This window comes from Balaenoptera borealis, assembly GCF_965194805.1.
Source record: "Balaenoptera borealis genome assembly, chromosome: 17".
In the NCBI taxonomy this organism is placed as follows: Eukaryota; Metazoa; Chordata; class Mammalia; order Artiodactyla; family Balaenopteridae; genus Balaenoptera; species Balaenoptera borealis.
Window position 1 is genome coordinate 1,853,043 of NC_138876.1, and position 17,053 is coordinate 1,870,095.

A 17,053-nucleotide genomic window follows, 5' to 3' on the forward strand; every position below is an offset into this window, starting at 1 on the left:
GTAGTCCTAAACATATATTTGTTTGTTTCTATAAATGGTACATGTACCAGCACATTGCTGGTATATAGAAATATGTGTGATTTTTGTGAATTGAGTCTATATTCAACCAGATGTTAATGTCTCATTATTTCTTATACTTTGCCTAAGAATTCTGTTAGGTTTCCTTTGAAGGTAATCCTGTTATTACTGATAATAACAGCTTTATTTCTTCCATCCTTATACTTATGCCTTTAATTTCTCTTTCCTGATCACTGTGTGGGCAGGGAGCCCTGGTGAGTCCTGACTTAGAAGGAGGGACAATGGGCATCCTTGTCTGGCTCCTAATTTTAAAAGGAATTTTAAAAGGAATTTTAAAAGGAATGCTTCCAACCTTACCCCGTTAAGAATGTTAATTTTAGATTTATTGTACTCTTTGTCAGATGAAGGAAATTTGCTAGGAGCGTGATAAGAGCTTTTTTTTTAAAAAAAGTATTGGATTACATTATATATATATGTATATCTGTTAAGACGATTATTTGGTTTTTTTCTTTGAATCTGTTAAATGTGGTGCATGGCATGTGTAGCTTTTCTCACACTCGTGCCAGAGTAAATAATAATAGTAAATAATGATGATGATTATGATGATGATTCACTTTCACTGAAGGTTCTAATTTGATACTATTTTATTTAGGATTTTTGCTTCTATATTGGCCTCTACATTTCCTTACTTTTCCTGATCTTGTCTGATTTCGATAACAAGTTTATATCAGCCTCATAGAATGAGTTAGGGATGTATTCTCTCTTTTGCGTCCTCTGTTCTATATTATAAGTTCTCATAGCACACACAGATCATTCAGGTTCTTTTTTATTCTTGATTCTGTTTTGGTAAGTCACCTGTTTTTAGGAATCTATCCACTTGTCTAGGTTTTCGGATGTGGTGGCTCTGGGTGATAATAATCTTGTATATCACTACACAGTGTCCCATTCATCTGAGGTCTGTACATTTTCCATTCCTACTTTATCTGTCCAGTTCCTTTTTGCCTTGATCAGTCTTTCCAGAGGTTTGTAATTTTAATTAGTGTCTTTGGCTTTGTTCTATTTTGTGCTAGTTTCGATTTTCGATTGCTGTCTACTTTTTGTCATCTCCTCGCTTTCTCTCTCTCAGTTGTATGGTAGTTCTTCCTCCTCCTAATGTCTAAAGCTGGATGCTCAGTCCATGAAATTTCAGCCTTTCTCTTTTTCTAACACCAGCATTTCAAGTCTATAAACCTCCCTTAAAGGGCCACGTTTACTATGCCCCCGCGTTGTGATATATCATATGTCCATTATTGTTCAATTTAAAATATTATGTCTATTATGATTTTTTCTTTGACCTATGAGTTATTTAGAAATGAATGGTAAAATTTCTAAATGCATGGGGATTTAAGATTTACCCTTCTTACCTTCTAACAGTCGCATTTTGTTTAGAGTATTTCTTTTATGTGAGATTTGTTAAGACTTGCTTTATGGCTTAGAGCTTTCCAATTCTCTAAATATTCCATACTTGAGAATGTGCTTGAGAAGAATGTGCATTCTTTAAATACACAGACATGGAAAGTTCTATCAGTGTCCACTAAACCAAGCTTGTTAACTTGGTAATGCAAATTTGCTCTGTCTTTCCCTTTTGTGGTCTGCCTGACCTATCATAAATTGAGAGAAATCTGTTGAAATCTTGTACCACATTGCTCAATTTGGAAATTTCTCCCTGTGGCTCTATAAATGTTTGCTTTATATGTTCTATGGCTCTTTTTTCTAGGTTGCATATGAGTGTAGAATAGGTGTATCATCTTGGTAAATTGAAACTCTTAGTATTATGAAGTGACCTTTTCTATCCCACATGGTGCTTTTTATCTTATTTATTTATTTATTTATTTATTTATGGCTGCGTTGGGTCTCCGTTGTTGCACGTGGGCTTCCTCTAGTTGCGGCGAGCGGGGGCTACTCTTCGTTGCAGTGCGCTGGCTTCTCATTGCAGTGGCTTCTCTTGTTGCAGAGCACGAGATCTAGGTGCGCAGGCTTCAGTAGCTGTGGCTCACAGGCTCTAGAGCGCAGGCTCAGTAGTTGTGGCGCATGGGCTGAGTTGCTCTGTGGCATGTGGGATCTTCCCGGGCCAGGGATCGAACTTGTGTCCCCTGCATTGGCAGGCGGATTCTTAACCACTGTGCCACCAGGGAAGTCCTGGTGCTTTGTATCTTAAAACCCATTTTGTCTGCTATCAATGGGTCTATTCCAGCTTTCTTTTGATTAATGCTTTCACTATATATTTTCCTATTCTTTCATTTTCGATATTTCTGTGCCTTTATGCTTTTGAAATGTCTCCAGCATTGAGCTGGATTTTAAAATCCATTGTGACACGCTCGTTCTTTCCCTGGCTGAGCTTTAGCCATTGTTGATATATTAGCTCTTGTTTATCTCATCTTACTTTTTGATTTATACTTATCTTTATTTTTGAAAGCTGCTTTATTTTTTAGTACTGGAGTTTTAAACTTTTTGTTTTGAAAAAGAGTTCAAATTTACGTAAAGGTTGCAGAGCTAGGACCCAGAGTTCCTGTATTTCTTTAGCCGTGCTCCCCAGTCATTGGCACTTCTTTGCCCTGAGAATCACTTACAGCCACGATGCCCGTCGCTCCTTCATACCTCAGCGTGTAATTACCGAGGGCCAGGACGCTCTCCTGCGTAACCAGCAAACCAGCAAATTAACACTCATCAAATATTGCTCTTGAATCACAGACTCTATTCAGGTGTCACTGATTATTCCAATAACGTTCTTTGACGTCCAGGATTCTAATCCAGATGGGTTTAGTCGTGTCTCTTTAATCCATCGTTTTTAAAAGTTAGTTCAATTTTTCTTACACTTTATTTCAACCTTTCATTTGTTTCCCTTGAAATTTTGCCACAGAGTCTAAAGGCAGACATTATCACCCTCTCTCCCTTCCTGATGGACACGTGGGCCTCTAAGCACTTGAGCTCAGGTCACTGCCTTCAACTCACGTGCTGTTCTCACCCCCATCCTTAGTTCTCCGTTTTTTAAGGACCTCACGCCTGGGATGGTGTGATTTTTGCAGCCCGTGCTGATTACGACTCAGCGGTGTCATGTCCTTGGTCACCAGTCATTCCTTTATCTCATATCTTCTGGGCTCTTCCTCCTTTCTGGATGTCACCCTTTGGGACAGGTCTCTTGGTGATCACATGGACGGGTTCTGTTTGTCTTTAATGCCATTTTGCCCATGTTGTCTTTCACGTGAGGTGTGGCTCGGTGCAGATTTCCAGCTTGAGTGGGATTTCCCTCCAGTGCCGGCTGGCTTCCATCGTTGCTGCCGAGGAGTCTGGTGGCCGTCCACCTGCCTTAGTTTTTTCAGGATCTGTCTTTTTTCCCCTGGCCAATGGAAAATCTTGTTTCTGTATTTACAGTTCTGCGGTTTTCCCAAGGTATGTCCAGATATGGATTGTTTTTTTCTTCTGCTCTATGTGCTTTTGGATCAGTGGATGCCTGTGTGTATAAGTCCTAGTAAACTGCAGCTGTCACCCCTTTACATACCGCCTGTCCTCTTGCTTCCCACGTTCCCTGCCATTCTGGAACACTAACTGGACATATATTAGAAACCCCACCTTCTGTCCCCGTCGCTTTTACCATCTCTTTTGTGTTTTCCAGTCCCCGTCTGTCTTGTGGGATAATGGCTGATTCACTCGGATATGCCTCTAAGTTTACAGCTGGGTCACATCTTCTGCTTAACTTGTCAACTAAGTCTTTCACTTCAAAAATTGTGTTTTTCATTTCTAGAAGTTCATATCTTTTTCAGATCTTCTGTTCATTCTTAATAGTCCCTTGTTGCCTCTTGATGACCGTATATTTCATTCTTTAGACATTTTATCCTTACGTTTCCCTCCGTTTTTACAGTCTCTGGTTGTCTAATCTATTTCTTGACCTGCCTGCCTTCTTCCTTGTTTGATGATGTTTGATTATGAGCCTGTGGCTTCACTGAGTTGGAATTGGGGGACTTCTCATCCAGAGAGCATTTAATTCTGCTCTTCCGGCCGCCAGGGCCGCTACGGTGTTGTAACCACATCTGTGGAGTCTGGCCTCCCTTCCTGCAGGAGGTTGGCAGCGTGGCCCCTGGGTGGTCCCCACTGCCGGCTGCTGGACGTCTCAGCCCTGCTTCCTGCTTCTCCTGCCCAACTCTCTGGGGTTGCTTTCTGAAGGAGGGAGTTCCTGGGAGACCGCCCCCTCAGATGGGACTCAAAGAGTGCCCCTCCCAGGGTCCTGCAGTGGGAGGGGTCCCAGGAGCGCCAGGTCAGCCCAGCGCTGTGGGCTTCCTCGCTGAGCTTGGGTCTGGAGGGTCTGACCTGCACTGGACACTGATTTCTCCAGGGCCCACAGCAGGGCGAGCTGGCACAGGCCCTGCCCAGGCCAGGAATCGGGGGGTGAAAACCGCTGTGGAAGCTGCAGGGCCCCCTCCTAGGAGGTGGGGAGAAGGGGTGACACTCTGCTTAGGGGAATCAGATGCATCCCTGTCCCTCCCATGGGGACACCTCCCCGCAGACTTCGGTGTTCCCAAGGTGGGTCCTTTTTGCCTGAACCCAAAGGAAAGACTCCCCAAAAGTGTGCTTCTGTCAAGAGCAGGCTGGGGGTGGGGTCTCCTGGTCAGCACTGCCTGACATGGTGGGCCCGGGGGAGGAGGGTGACCCCCCTGTGTCCCTGCTCCTCTCCTTGTCTGGGGACGGGGGTAGCTTGTGGTCCCTTGTCTGTGCTGCTGCTGCCGCTGATGTTGAGGACGAGGCGGCCAGGGAGGCGGAGTCTCACCGAGACAAATGCTTCTCATTTCCTGGTTGTTCAGCCCCAGGCTCTGGGCTCAGCACTCACGAGATCTCTTAATCCTCCCAGCAGCCTGGGCAGTGGCCGTGCTCAGCCCCATTTGGGAAGAGGAGACTGAGGCTCAGTGTTCGAGGACCGGCCAAGGTCACTGAGCTAGGAAGTGGTACGGTTGGGTTCACATTCAGGGGCTCTCCACCAGCAGACCTGTGCCCACACAGGAGAGTGGAACCCTGGGGGCCTCCCTGGAGGAGGTGCTAGGGGCTGCAGGTTCACAGCCTGCCCTGCGCATCTCTCCCTCGGCTTACATCTTTGGGTTCTCAGGGGCAGGGAGTCCCAAGGGCAGGGTCAGGCTGTGGGGTTTCTGAGAATTCACACTTGGCACAGAGACTGAACGGGGACCAGCCACGCAGGGCACGCTTCTGGGGACAGGGGCGGGGGGCGTGGCAACCTCTGGGCGCTGCAGGCAGGGGAGGGTTCTGTTTCAGGCTGGGGTGGAGCGGGGAAAGGGGTTCCTGGGAGGAGCTGGCAGGCGTGCGGGGGCAGCCCACGGGCAGAGCGGGAGTGTGAGGCCCTCTCTCCGTCCTCGCGTCCCCCTGCTGGACGGTGGTGAGCTGCTGGCTGGGGTCCATGGCTCCTCACCCAGTGCGGGCGCTCGGCTGGTGGGAGCGGATAGAGTGGGAGGCAGAGGAGACAGAACTGCCGGGCGTGGTGGTGCCGGGTGGTGACCTAGGGGCCCGGGGAAGCCGTGCGTAGAGGGCCCCGGGGTCTGGGGAGCCTTGCGTGTCCCATGCAGCCGGGAAGGGGTGGGGGTACCAGAGGCCAGAGTCCTGGTGCCTGAAAGAGACAAAGAGGCTCCTTCTCCTGGAGAAACCGCGGGCGGAGGTGGGGCGTAACACGTCATTAGGTAAAACAGATGGGCTTCCTTGGACGGGGTAGGCACGCTGCCGCCCTTGGTGAGAACCTCGGAGGCCCAGGCAAGTGGGGCAGGGCAGGAGGGAGGGGGAGAAGCAAACAGAGGTTTGTCTCTAACAGACCCGCCCTCCACCCCCGCTCTGACACTCGCTCTAAGTAGGATGTGTTGAAAAGCTGCCAGGTACGGGCGTGGAGGCTGCAGCCCAGCACGGAGGAGCCCGAGGGCAGCCTTGGCATGCGCGCTGCCCGAGGCAAGCGGCTGCTCCCCCCAGGGCGCAGAGTCTCCTGCTCCTGCCCGGCGTGGACCGGTGGGGTCCCTGGGGCTTCAGCACGGGAGCAGCCATACCCAGGGTGATCCCCTAGAGTCTGGGGGCTGTTTACTAACAAGCATGAGAGCGCGCATGTCCACAGCATGAAGTCACCAGGGACCATTGCGTCCCCTCCTTTGATTCCACGAGACCCGTTCATTACCGCGTTTTGTAGATGAGAAAACTGCGGCTCAGAGGGGCCAGGCCGCCCAGCTAGTGTGAGGTGGCAGAGACCGGAGACCCGCCCGTTCTCAGGGAACCACCCTCGTGCCAGGCCGTTTTAGATGGAGCAGCTTGTGTAAGGCCTGTGGATTCCTTGTGTGGGATTGGTCACCAACACAGCCCACAAAAATACGAGCCCCTACCACGTGCAGCCGCTGTTCCCAGGGCTCAGTGAACGATAGTGACAAAGACCCTGCCCTGATGGAGCTGACGCTGCCGTGACGGGAACCAGACATGACCAGGAGTGAAGGAGACATCCAGCTCGGCTCCCGGGAGAACCGGCGGAGAGATGAGTCGGGGAGGGGTGGCCAGTGCGTGGAGGTGCCCTCTTAGATAGGATAGGCAGTGAGGGATAGCTGACATGGTGACAGATGGGCAGAGACCTGCGGGAGGTGGGGTGGGTCGTGTGATATCTGGGGATGAGCACCCAGGCGGAGGGATAGTGCGTGTGGAGGCCTCTACCCTGCTCAGCCCACACCAGCGCTGCCCCCTCGTTCCAGGGACACCAAGTGTCCCCTGCCTCAGGGCCTTGGCACATGCTGCCCTCCTGCCTGGACCGTGCTCGGAGACTGGGGAGAGGTAATTCGGTGGGATTTCTCGTGCCTGATGTGTCCAGAGGGTCACCTGGCACAGGGAGGGTGCCCAGGGGAGGCTCAGTGCAGAAACGAGGGAATGGGGGTCAGGGCTGAGGGCCGGGGGCTGTGACCTCTTTGGGGCGTGAGTTTCAGCCCGGATGCTGCCGCCCCACAGGTTCCTCCTCCTGCCTCTCCTGTGGGCCTCCCGGTGGGTGGGGTGGGGGGACGTCTGGAGGAGCCGGAACTTTGTTACAGAAGCTCATTGCAGCCAAAACACAAAACCAAAAATCAAACAAAGTTCCCCATAACCCCACCTGCAAAGGAAAGACTGCTGACAACATAACAATCGTGATGCTTCCAGTGATCGGATCGTCACGCACACGCGTGTGCACATGTATTACACAGACGGGAGTTGCCGGTGGGGAGGCTGCCCTCGCCTTTCACTCCTCGGGCCGCCCCCGGGCCCAGGAGGCTCTGCTGTTGGCTGTGCCCCGACTGACCGACCAGCGCCTGATTGGCGGGCGGCCTCCGGAGCACCTCCGGTTCACCCTTGCTGCGGGGACCGTGTGGCCGTGAGTGCCCATCACTTCCTGTGTAGCCCCCGCTGGCACTGCTGGGCCGGGGAGCCTATGTGGAGCCTTCTAGCTGTTATTGAGTGCCCTTGAACCTGGAGGAGGTCCCACCAGTGGACTCCGCCCCCAGTGTGGCAGGAAGAGCCCGGCCCAGACCGCTGGCTTGGTTCAGCCGCCTTTGCTTCTCAGCCGAGCTGACCGGCAGCGTGGCCGCCACCGGCAGAAGGACACAGCCTGGGCTTAACTCACCAGCAAGACCTTCTGTTTGAGCTGCTGACTAGTAGGGAGCCCACTTTGGGTCGGGCATGTGGCAGATACTGTGCCCCTGGGCACCCCCAAGGGCGGTCACCTGGCCCATTTTACAGCCAGTGCCTGGGGTCCGGCTCCCAGCCCTCCTCTGTCCCCACCGGCAACACTGCCCAGGGTGGGGTGCCAGGCCTGGCCCAGCCACGCCCTGCAACCAGAAGTCATGGTCGGGGAGGGGAGAGTAGGCCAGCTCGCCTGTCCCGATCAAGGAGCGGGGCAGGCATGGGGTGGGGCTCTGGCCCCGGGGGTACTGGACCCAGCCTTCTGGTCAGGACTTGAGCCAGCTGGAGAGCGGACAAGGACAGTTCAGGCCCTGGAGGGACAGGCCTGCGGCCCGTGCAGGACCTGGCTCGGTCTAGGGGCCCTCAGCCTCCCGACGGAGCGGCAGACAAGCCGAGAGCTCTCAGCCGCCCTCGGGCTCCAGCCCCAGGGTGGGTGCCCCCGAGGCCCTGTCTTAGGACACAGAATCCCTAAATCAAGTCATAATTCTGAAATTTTCCCCCAGCCGAATGTGCCCATTTCAATAATTACAGCATTTGTAATCCACTTAGAAAACATGGTATTTTTGAGGCTAACACTTAAGAAACAATCCGTTCCACACCCATCCATCCAAATGGCTCCGATTTTGAATAATTCTTTTGAAATGGAGTCTAAATATATACAAATAGATGTTTCTGAAATGTCATGTATTCTGAATACATTTGTATGAGAAGCGGTTTCTGAGGAAGGGAGTGGGAGCCCAACGGCTTCTGAGGAGGGGACGAGGGTGCCCAAGGGTCAGAGGGAAGGGGCTGATGGGGAGAGGGGCCGAGACAGGACACAGGGACCACATGGCCCCGGGAGTCCCCCTCGCTGGGGGCCCCTGGGCGAGTCACCGCCCTTCTCTGGGCTTCCTGCTCCCCAGGGCCTCGGGGACCAGCCCCCAGGGTCCCTGCAGATGGTGGCAGCGGGGGCGGGGTAGGGAGCAGAGCGGGTGCTGGTCCCACTGAGTCCCAAGCTGGCACTTGATGCTCAAATGCCCTCACCCCTCCCACCCCGCCCCTCCCTCCGTCCTCCCCCACGGAGCCCCTAGCTGCTGGAGACAGGGGATTCCAGGGCCCGAGCCCATCTGGCCCACTCGTCACGGCACAGCGAGTCCAGAAGGGCCCAGAGGGCTGGCCTGATGGCTCAGCACATGTTGGGCCTCCGGCCTCCAGCCCTGGGCCCTGGAAGAGGCTCGCGCTTCAGTGAGCACCTACTGTATGCGGGCCCTGCTGGCCTGGGACACCTGTGACGGGGGTGCCCTTGAACTGGGGGCTGAAGGGACAGAGAAATGAGCCGTGCCGGGTCCAGGAGGGGCATCCGCCTTCAGAGAACCCATGGGGAGGGGTGTCACTGTCCCCAGTTGTCACGTGAGGAAACTGGGGCTCAGAGAGGGGAGGTGACTGCCCGAAACAGCTCAGAGGGGCTGGTGTGACAGAGGAGCCAGGCGCAGGCCAGCCTCTGGGGGGCGATGGGTAAGAAGAGGGGGCGGGGAGGGGGGCTGCCAGGACAGGCTGAGGTCCTGCCACGGGTGTGGGTGAGTTGCTTCCCCTCTGGTGTGTCTGGGGGACGCGTGGGCCCGTGCAGCGTGCACTGTGCAGCCATGGTCGTCACTAGGTCACTTCCTGCCTGCCGTAGCCACGACCTTGCTATGGCCGAGGAGCCTTAGAGCAGTTGGCCGAGGGCAGTCCAGGCCCTTCTCCCCGGGCTCCCAGTGCCGCCGGGCAACCAGTGGGGCCAGAGGGGGCAGGGAGGGGGCGGAGCGCCGGGCCTGCACGTCCCACCCCAGAGCTGCTCCGGGGCCTCCGCACCCCACTCCCACCAGGCCCATCCTCGGTGCAGGGCTGGGGGGCTGGGGCCTCTCCTTCGGCCACTCCACTGGCGCCATCTTGGGGTGCAGGTGCAGCAGGCGGGTGTAGGGGGCGGGCCTGGAGGGGCTGGGGGCCTGGAGGGCCCTCTCACACCCACCACCCAGGCCCCTCCCCTGGGGACTGTCCCGGGGGACTCTGCCGGCACTGCTTTCCTTGCTCTCCCAGGACTGTGTTACTTGTTGGAAGTTTCCTTCTGTGCCCTGCACTGACTCTTTCTTTGAGTTTCTGTGTTTGTTTTGTTTTCTGTCCTTTGCAATGGGTACCCTGCAACTATCTGGGGTCCCTGATGTCTGCGTGTACTTAGGGCTGGGGCGCTAACATGCTGGCTGGAAGGGGCTTCGAGAAGTGTGAGCCGTTGTGAGCTTTACTGGGGTGGCGGCTTCCCTGGGCCGGCTGGGCCTTTGGAGAAAGCTCTCCCTGCGGGGCTCAGGGCCGGCGCTGCTGACTCTACCCCGAGCCCTGCTCTGACCCCCAGCTTCTGCTCCCCTCACTGGGCCTGGGGTCCCAGAGCCCAGGGTCCCAGAGAATTCCTCCAGAGATCAGCCCTTGTCCCCGGGGGCGGGGAGGAGCCTGGGGGTGGGTCTCGGCACTTTAAGCCGGCGTCCTCCTGCCCTCCCCTGCCTCAGAGGCCCTGCTTGTCTAGTATTCTGGGAGCCAGGGTCTTGCTTCTCACTGTGGCCATGCCCCTGCAGGCCCCGGGGGTCACCTCCTTGCCCTGCTCAGCCAGGATCACCTCCGACAACCTCCAGCCCCTGTGCCTCGCACTTGCTGTCTTTGCCGCGGTGCACACCCTGGACCCTCATTTTAGGGGAAGGGGGAGCAGGCAGAGGGCAGCACGTGGGTGAGCGCATTGGACTGACCAGCCAGCGTCCACCCTTCCTCACTGTGGACACGAGCCTGTGGAGGCCTGAGGGCCGTGTCTGCCGAGCCCCTCCCTGGACCCCTTGGCTGGGATGGCTGGTTCGCTCCTCTTGGTCATCTTGCTTCCACTAAGTCCTGCTTGAGCTAAGGGCAGCAATCCTCCTGAGGGTCATGGTCACCTTCAGCAGGTGTAGAGGGAAGGAGGCAAGTTTGGTGAAGAGGGAAGCAGGGCCAGGGACCCCGGAGACAGCTCCCATTGCAGCCAGGGAACACCTGGGAGGCCATCCTGGAGGCGGTGATGCTGGAGTTGGGTTTTAAAGAGTGAGGAGGAGTTCTCTGAGTGAAGAGCTGCAGAGGCAGAGGGAGGGACATGTGGGAAGGCCCTGCAGGGCTGGGACGTGCCGAGCAAGCCCCCTTTCCAAACCATCACGTAGCCACCCCTTCTCACAGCGGGAGTGGGCCAGGCCAGGCCAGGCCAGGCCAGGGGGAGGCCGCAGCCTCACTGAAGTGGTGGGAAGCCAGCCGGCGTCCGGTGCTAGGGCTGGGAAGGTGCAGCTCTTCCCAGCCAGGGAATTAATTCAACAATTACTGCACCAGGACTGCTTCTGACCCCATGCAGCTGACACTAATTGGGCCCCAATCAAGAGCGTAATTCAGGTTAATTGGCTCCCCACCGCCAGCCCCCATCAGCCTCCTTCACTGTGGGTCTGCCGTTTAAGAGTGATTAATCAGCTGATGGCTGACAGCCGGGGCACCCGGAGTGTGGGGAGCGAGGCGGGAGGCAGGCAGGAGACCCCCTCCTGGGTGGGGAGGCAAGGCTGAGGCCCCCCTACTGGCTTCGCCCGCTCTGTCCCCCTGACGTCCTCTCCTGCTCTTTCCCTCTGTGTGGTCCCTGAGCAGCTTTGTCCCCACACCCCTACTGAGGGGCTGTGGGCGAGCTGCACTTCCCAAGCCTCAGTGTTTGCGCCTGTGAAATGGGTGCGCTCGGGCCCCTCGCAGGGCTGTCCTGAGGGTGGTGGTCAGTGTGTAGCGCCCAGCACCTCTCCACGGGGACTGAGGCGGGCAGCCCCCAGGGCGGGGCTGCTCTGTGTCTCGGGAGCCTCTGCGTGGAGCCTGTTCCCCGGGGCCCTCGTGATGGTCCTGTGGGAACAGGACCTGGGCAGAGGGCTGGGGGACTCTGGGCCATCCACCAGCATGGTTCCCAGACAGTGACCTGTGGTCCTTGCTGCCTGGACACGCCCAGTGCAGGTGCTCACCGCCTCCGGAGGCGTCCACGGCCCTGACAGCATCCTTGGTGAGGCCACCTCCTCCACTGTAGGACGTGGTGGCCTTGATGGACCCTCAGCCCTACTGGTCTCTGGGCCCTCGCGTCCTGCACCCAGCTCCTGGGAGGTCAGAAACAGGGCCCGAGGGCACCCAGGGCAGCGAGGGCATTGGATGAGCAGGGCTGAGGTGGAGCCGCAGCTGTGCTATCGTGGGGGGTGCCCAGGGCTGGCCTGGACGAGGCCCGGGACTCCGCTGGACCCATGAGCTCTTTGTCAGAGGGGCCCTGGCACCCAGGGGAATCGCTGCTCCCCAGGGTCAGCGGAGGAGATGGACCAGGGCCTGGTCTGTTAGTCAGCTCAGGCTGCTGTGACCGACACCACAGACTGGGTGGCTGAAATGGTGGACATTTATTGTCTCACGGTTCTGGAGGCCAGAAGTCCAAGATCTAGGTGTCGGCATGGCTGGCTGCCTTTTCTTTTGTCTTCTTTTTTTAATTTTTATTTTATATTGGAATATAGTTGATGAACAATGTTGTGTTAATTTCAAGTGTACAGCAGTGATTCAGTTATACATCTACATGTATCTATTCTTTTTCAAATTCTTTTCCCATTTAGGTTATTACAGAATATTGAGCAGAGTTCCCTGTGCTATACAGTACGTCCTTGTTGGTAATCTATTTTAAATATAGCAGTGCATACATGTCAATCCTAAACTCCCAATCTATCCCTCCCCTCCACCCTTCCCCCTTGTAACTAGAAGTTCATTCTCTACATCTGTGAGTCTGTTTCTGTTTTGTAAATAAGTTTGTATCTTTTTAAAATTTTTTATTATTTAAAAAAAAATTATTTATTTATTTTTGGCTGTGTTGGGTCTTCGTTGCTGCGCGAGGGCTTTCTTTAGCTGCAGTGAGCGGGGGCTACTCTTCGTTGTGGTGCGCGGGCTTCTCATTTGTGGTGGCTTCTCTTGTTGCGGAGCACGGGCTCTAGGCACGGGGGCTTTTGTAGTTGTGGCACACGGGCTCAGCAGTTGTGGCTTGCGAGATCTAGAGCGCAGGCTCAGTAGGTGTGGCGCACGGGCTTAGTTGCTCCACGGCATGTGGGATCTTCCCGGACCAGGGCTCGAACCCGTGTCCCCTGCATTGGCAGGGCGATTCTTAACCACTGCGCCACCAGGGAAGCCCCATTTTTTTTTAGATTCCATATATAAGCGATATCATATGATGTTGTCTTTCTCTGTCTGACTTAGTTCACTTAGTATGATAATCTCCAGGTCTATCCATGTTGCTGCAAAATGGCATTATTTCATTCTTCTTAGTGGCTGAGTAATATTCCATTGTATATATATAAGATATCTTCTTTATCCATTCATCTGTCCATGGGCATTTAGGTTGCTTCCATGTCTTGGGTATTGTAAACAGAGGAAAACATAGGCAGAACACTCTTAGACATAAATCGTAGCAATATCTTTTTCCATCTGTCTCCTAGAGTAATAGAAATAAAAACAAAAATAAACAAATGGGACCTAATTAAACTCAAAAGCTTTTGCACAACAAAAGAAACCATAAACAAAACAAAAAGACAACCCTCAGAATGGGAGAAAATATTTGCAAATGATGTACCCGACAAGGGATTAAACTCCAAAATTTACAAACAGCTCATGCGACTCAATATCAAAAAAATGAACAACCCAATCAAAAAATGGGCAGAAGACCTAAATAGACATTTCTCCAAAGAAGACATACAGTTGGCCAAGAGGCACATGAAAAATGCTCAACATCACTAATTATTAGAGAAATGCAAATCAAAACTACAATGAGGTACCACCTCCCACTGGTCAGAGTGACCATCATCAAAAAATCTACAAACAATAAATCCTGGAGTGGGTGTGGAGAAAAGGGAACCCTCGTGCACTGTTGGTGGGAATGTAAATTGATACAGCCACTATGGAGAACAGTATGGAGATTCCTTAAAAAAACTAAAAATAGGGCTACCATATGATCTTGCAGTCCCACTCCTGGGCATATATCTGGAGTAAAACGTGGTTCGAGATGATACGTGCACCCCTATGTTCATTGCAGCTCTGTTCAGAGTAGCCAAGACACGGCTGGCTGCCTCTGAGGCTGTGAGGGAGACTCTGCCCCTCCTGGGCTTGTAGACGGCCGTCCGCATGTTCACACAGTGTTCTCCCCGTGAAGCTGTGTGCAAATTTCCCCTTCTTACAAGGACGCCGGTCAGATGACCTCTCTTTAACTCGATGGCCTCTGTAAAGGCCCCATCTCCCAATAAGGTCCCATTCTGAGGTCCTGGGTTTAAGACTTCAGCATGTCTTTTTGGGGAACACAGTTCAGCCTGTAACAATGGACGTCCCAGGTCTGTGGCCTGGTGTCCTCCACAGCAGGGGGCGAGGGTGGAGCCCAGTGTGGGGTCATGAGAGCTTGATGTGGACGAGGGCGCCCCCCCCCCACCAGCCTGGAGAGTAGGGGTTTATGGGGTCCGAGGCCCCGACCGTCCATCCAGCAGCCCCTGCCCAGGTCCCTGGGTCCCTCCCGCCTTTATAAATGGCCCGAGCTCCATGCAAATGAGCCATGTCCACTCTAGCGCCTTGAGGGCCTTTCCAGACCCTCTCCCTTATCAGGCGCAGTGACATGAACAGGACAACACATCCTGCCCCCTTAGGAAGTCTCCTCCACGCTTTCCTGGAGGGTCACGGATGTGGTCAATACCCTTTCATCGGGAGCTGGAAAGGTCAGCCCCTCGGTCGAGGTGGTATTCAGGGCGGCCGCCTGCTCCCCAGAGCTCGGGGAGGGGCTCCCGTCTCACTGGTTGCTCCTGGGGGAGCGAGATGCGGCCTCCAGCTGAGGGACCTGGGCTGCCCCCTCCCCCACCCCGCTGCTGGCACTGAGCTGGGAGGAGGCCCGCGGCTCCGGGCAGGCCAGCCCCCCAGGAGCTGGATCCTCTGCACCGGAGCTCCCTCCCGGTGGGCGAGGCTGCAGGTGCGGGGGCTGAGCAGAGGCTGGGGGCTCTGCCCTGTGCCAGGAGGGGACCGGGGGCTGCAGAGCAGAGCGCAGCATCAAAGCCTGCCTCTGCTTCTGCCATATGTCTTCGCCCAAGCATCTGGTGGCCCCTGGGCCCCGCCTGTCATCGCCTGCCCGCCTCTTCCCCTTCAAGTCGGTGGAGAGGCCCCACGTGGTTTGCTGGGGGGAAGAGGAGGGACGGGAAGGGGCTGGGCTTGGTGGAGGCTGGGTGTGGGCTCAGAGGGCCCTGGGACGTCACGCGCCTCCCCCCTTCCCCTCAGGTGACCTCTCCCGCTTCTCTTGGGGTCACTCTCCCTCCAGCCAGGTCCCTCGGCTGCTGCGGCTCCCAGCTTCCCTGCCTTCCCTCCCCTCCTCTGTTCAACCCGGCGGGGGTGGGGTGGGGCGCGGAGGGTGGACGAGGGGGGACCAGGGAGGGACAGGCCTAGTGCAGATCACACCCAAGCGGGCGCTCGGCCGCTGTCCAGTGTGAGGCCAGCTTGAGGGTCCCCAGAAGGTTGATCTGGGCCGGGCTGGGCAGGCACAGGCCCACCCCCTGCTCCCCCCCACCCCAGCAGGTGGTGAGCACTCGGCCAGTGCCGGCCGTGTCACTGGGCTCTGCCTGCGCCGCACCGATGGGAGAGCCGAGTGCGACCACCCGGAGGCTGAGAGGCCAGTGATGTGCCCCAGGTCACGTGGTCAGGCTGCGACACGAGGACGGGGTTGGAAGCCCGCCCTGCCTGACCCCCGCGGCTGTGTTCCTCACGGGCACCCAGATTCCCGCAGATGTCCCCGTCGGTCCTCGCTGGGGGCCTGGGTGTGCTGGGGGGCTGAGTACCCTCAGGGCGCACCTTGCTGGACTGCGTCGGCCCTCCTGTGAGGGGTGTGGAGTGCCGCGCACAGGATCTGCGGCCGGGCGCCGGGCTCAAACCCTGCTTGCCGTTCACGAGCTGGAGGCTCTCTGAGCCACCCCCTCATCTGCAGACGTGTGCCGACGGGACCCGCCTGCCAGCGCCGGGCGAGGGTCTGAGTCCACGCAACCCGAGTAGGGCACGGGGCTCATCACAGGGTTTCGGGAAGGAGCGGCTGTCCTGCCGCATGGGGACCGAGGGCATGGGTGCTGTCCAGGGTCCTGCAGGGCCCCCGGCTCGGAGCACCTTTCCCTCTGAGCCCTCTCCCTGCCAGGAGGGCTGTGGGTTTCTGGCCTCCTGCCCACCCCAAGCTGTGCGCTCCCTGAGGGCTGTGTCTGATTCACTCTGGCCCCTCCCAGCCCCTCCCAGCTGGCATGTCTGTGCAGCAGTGTGACTTGTGACAGTAGCTGGGAAGAGGGGCAGAGAGGCCTGAACCTCAGATCTGCCCCACACCATCTGTGAAGACTGGAGCAGGTCACTTAACCTCTCTGAGACCAGCATCCTGGCCCAGAACACAGTGACAATACTTGTTCCCAGGCCTGGGAGGCAGGGCTGTTCTGATGATGGCTGGTCTTCAGGCTGGTGTGTGGGTCCCTCCCAAAATGGAAAGACACCAAGGCAGCTGAGATGGGGGCCAGTCATCCATCCAATGCCCAGCAGATCTGAGACACCTCCCTAGACCCTGTCCTCACCCCAAAACTCATTGTTTTGGGAGGACACCGACCTCCCCAACCAGAGTTCAGTCCCACCTACTCCAGGAACTGCCGCCCACTACCCTGTCCCTGCCAGTCTCTTCCCTTCCCCACAGCTGAGTAGAGGCTCCACTGTCAACCCCTACTCTAGAGCCTAGAGCCCCCTTGAGAAAGTGGGTGGATAGAAGGGCGAATGGATGGATGGAGGGATGGACGGGTGTATGGATTGGCGAGTAGGTGGGTGAATGAGTGAGTGGAATAATGAATGGATGAAAGAATGACCAGCCTCAACATCCACCTAATGACTCAGATGAGCTGCCTGGGGACTCATTCTTGACCTATTTCACTTCTCTCCAATATCCCGTCACAGCCAGATTCTAAGGATTCCCCTCCTCGTCTTGCCTCTGTCCCCTCTGATCTCCCGTTTCTGCACTAGGCCCCTGTCCTTCCAGGGATCGGTCTTCCTGTTTCTCCTCCCCTTTCCTACCCATCCTCCTATTTTCTTCCTAAGTGGCCTCTTCACTAACTCTCTAGAACATGTCACTCCCCTGCTTACAATTCCTCACTGTGCTATCTCAGGGGTGCTGTCCAAACCTCTCTGTGATCTGCGGGCCTGTCCTACCCATCTCCCTTCCCCTTCCCCATCCCACGGACACTTGGTGACCTACCAGATTATTTTAAGCTCTCACTTTTCT

At 55.7% G+C, this 17,053-nt stretch overlaps 1 protein-coding gene across 1 annotated transcript in view; it reads left to right on the forward strand.

Annotated features, from left to right (window-relative positions):
• Positions 1-17,053, forward strand: part of TSNARE1 (t-SNARE domain containing 1) — a 133,734-nt gene that overhangs the window by 100,876 nt on the left and 15,805 nt on the right. The gene's annotated exons all lie outside the window — the stretch shown is intronic.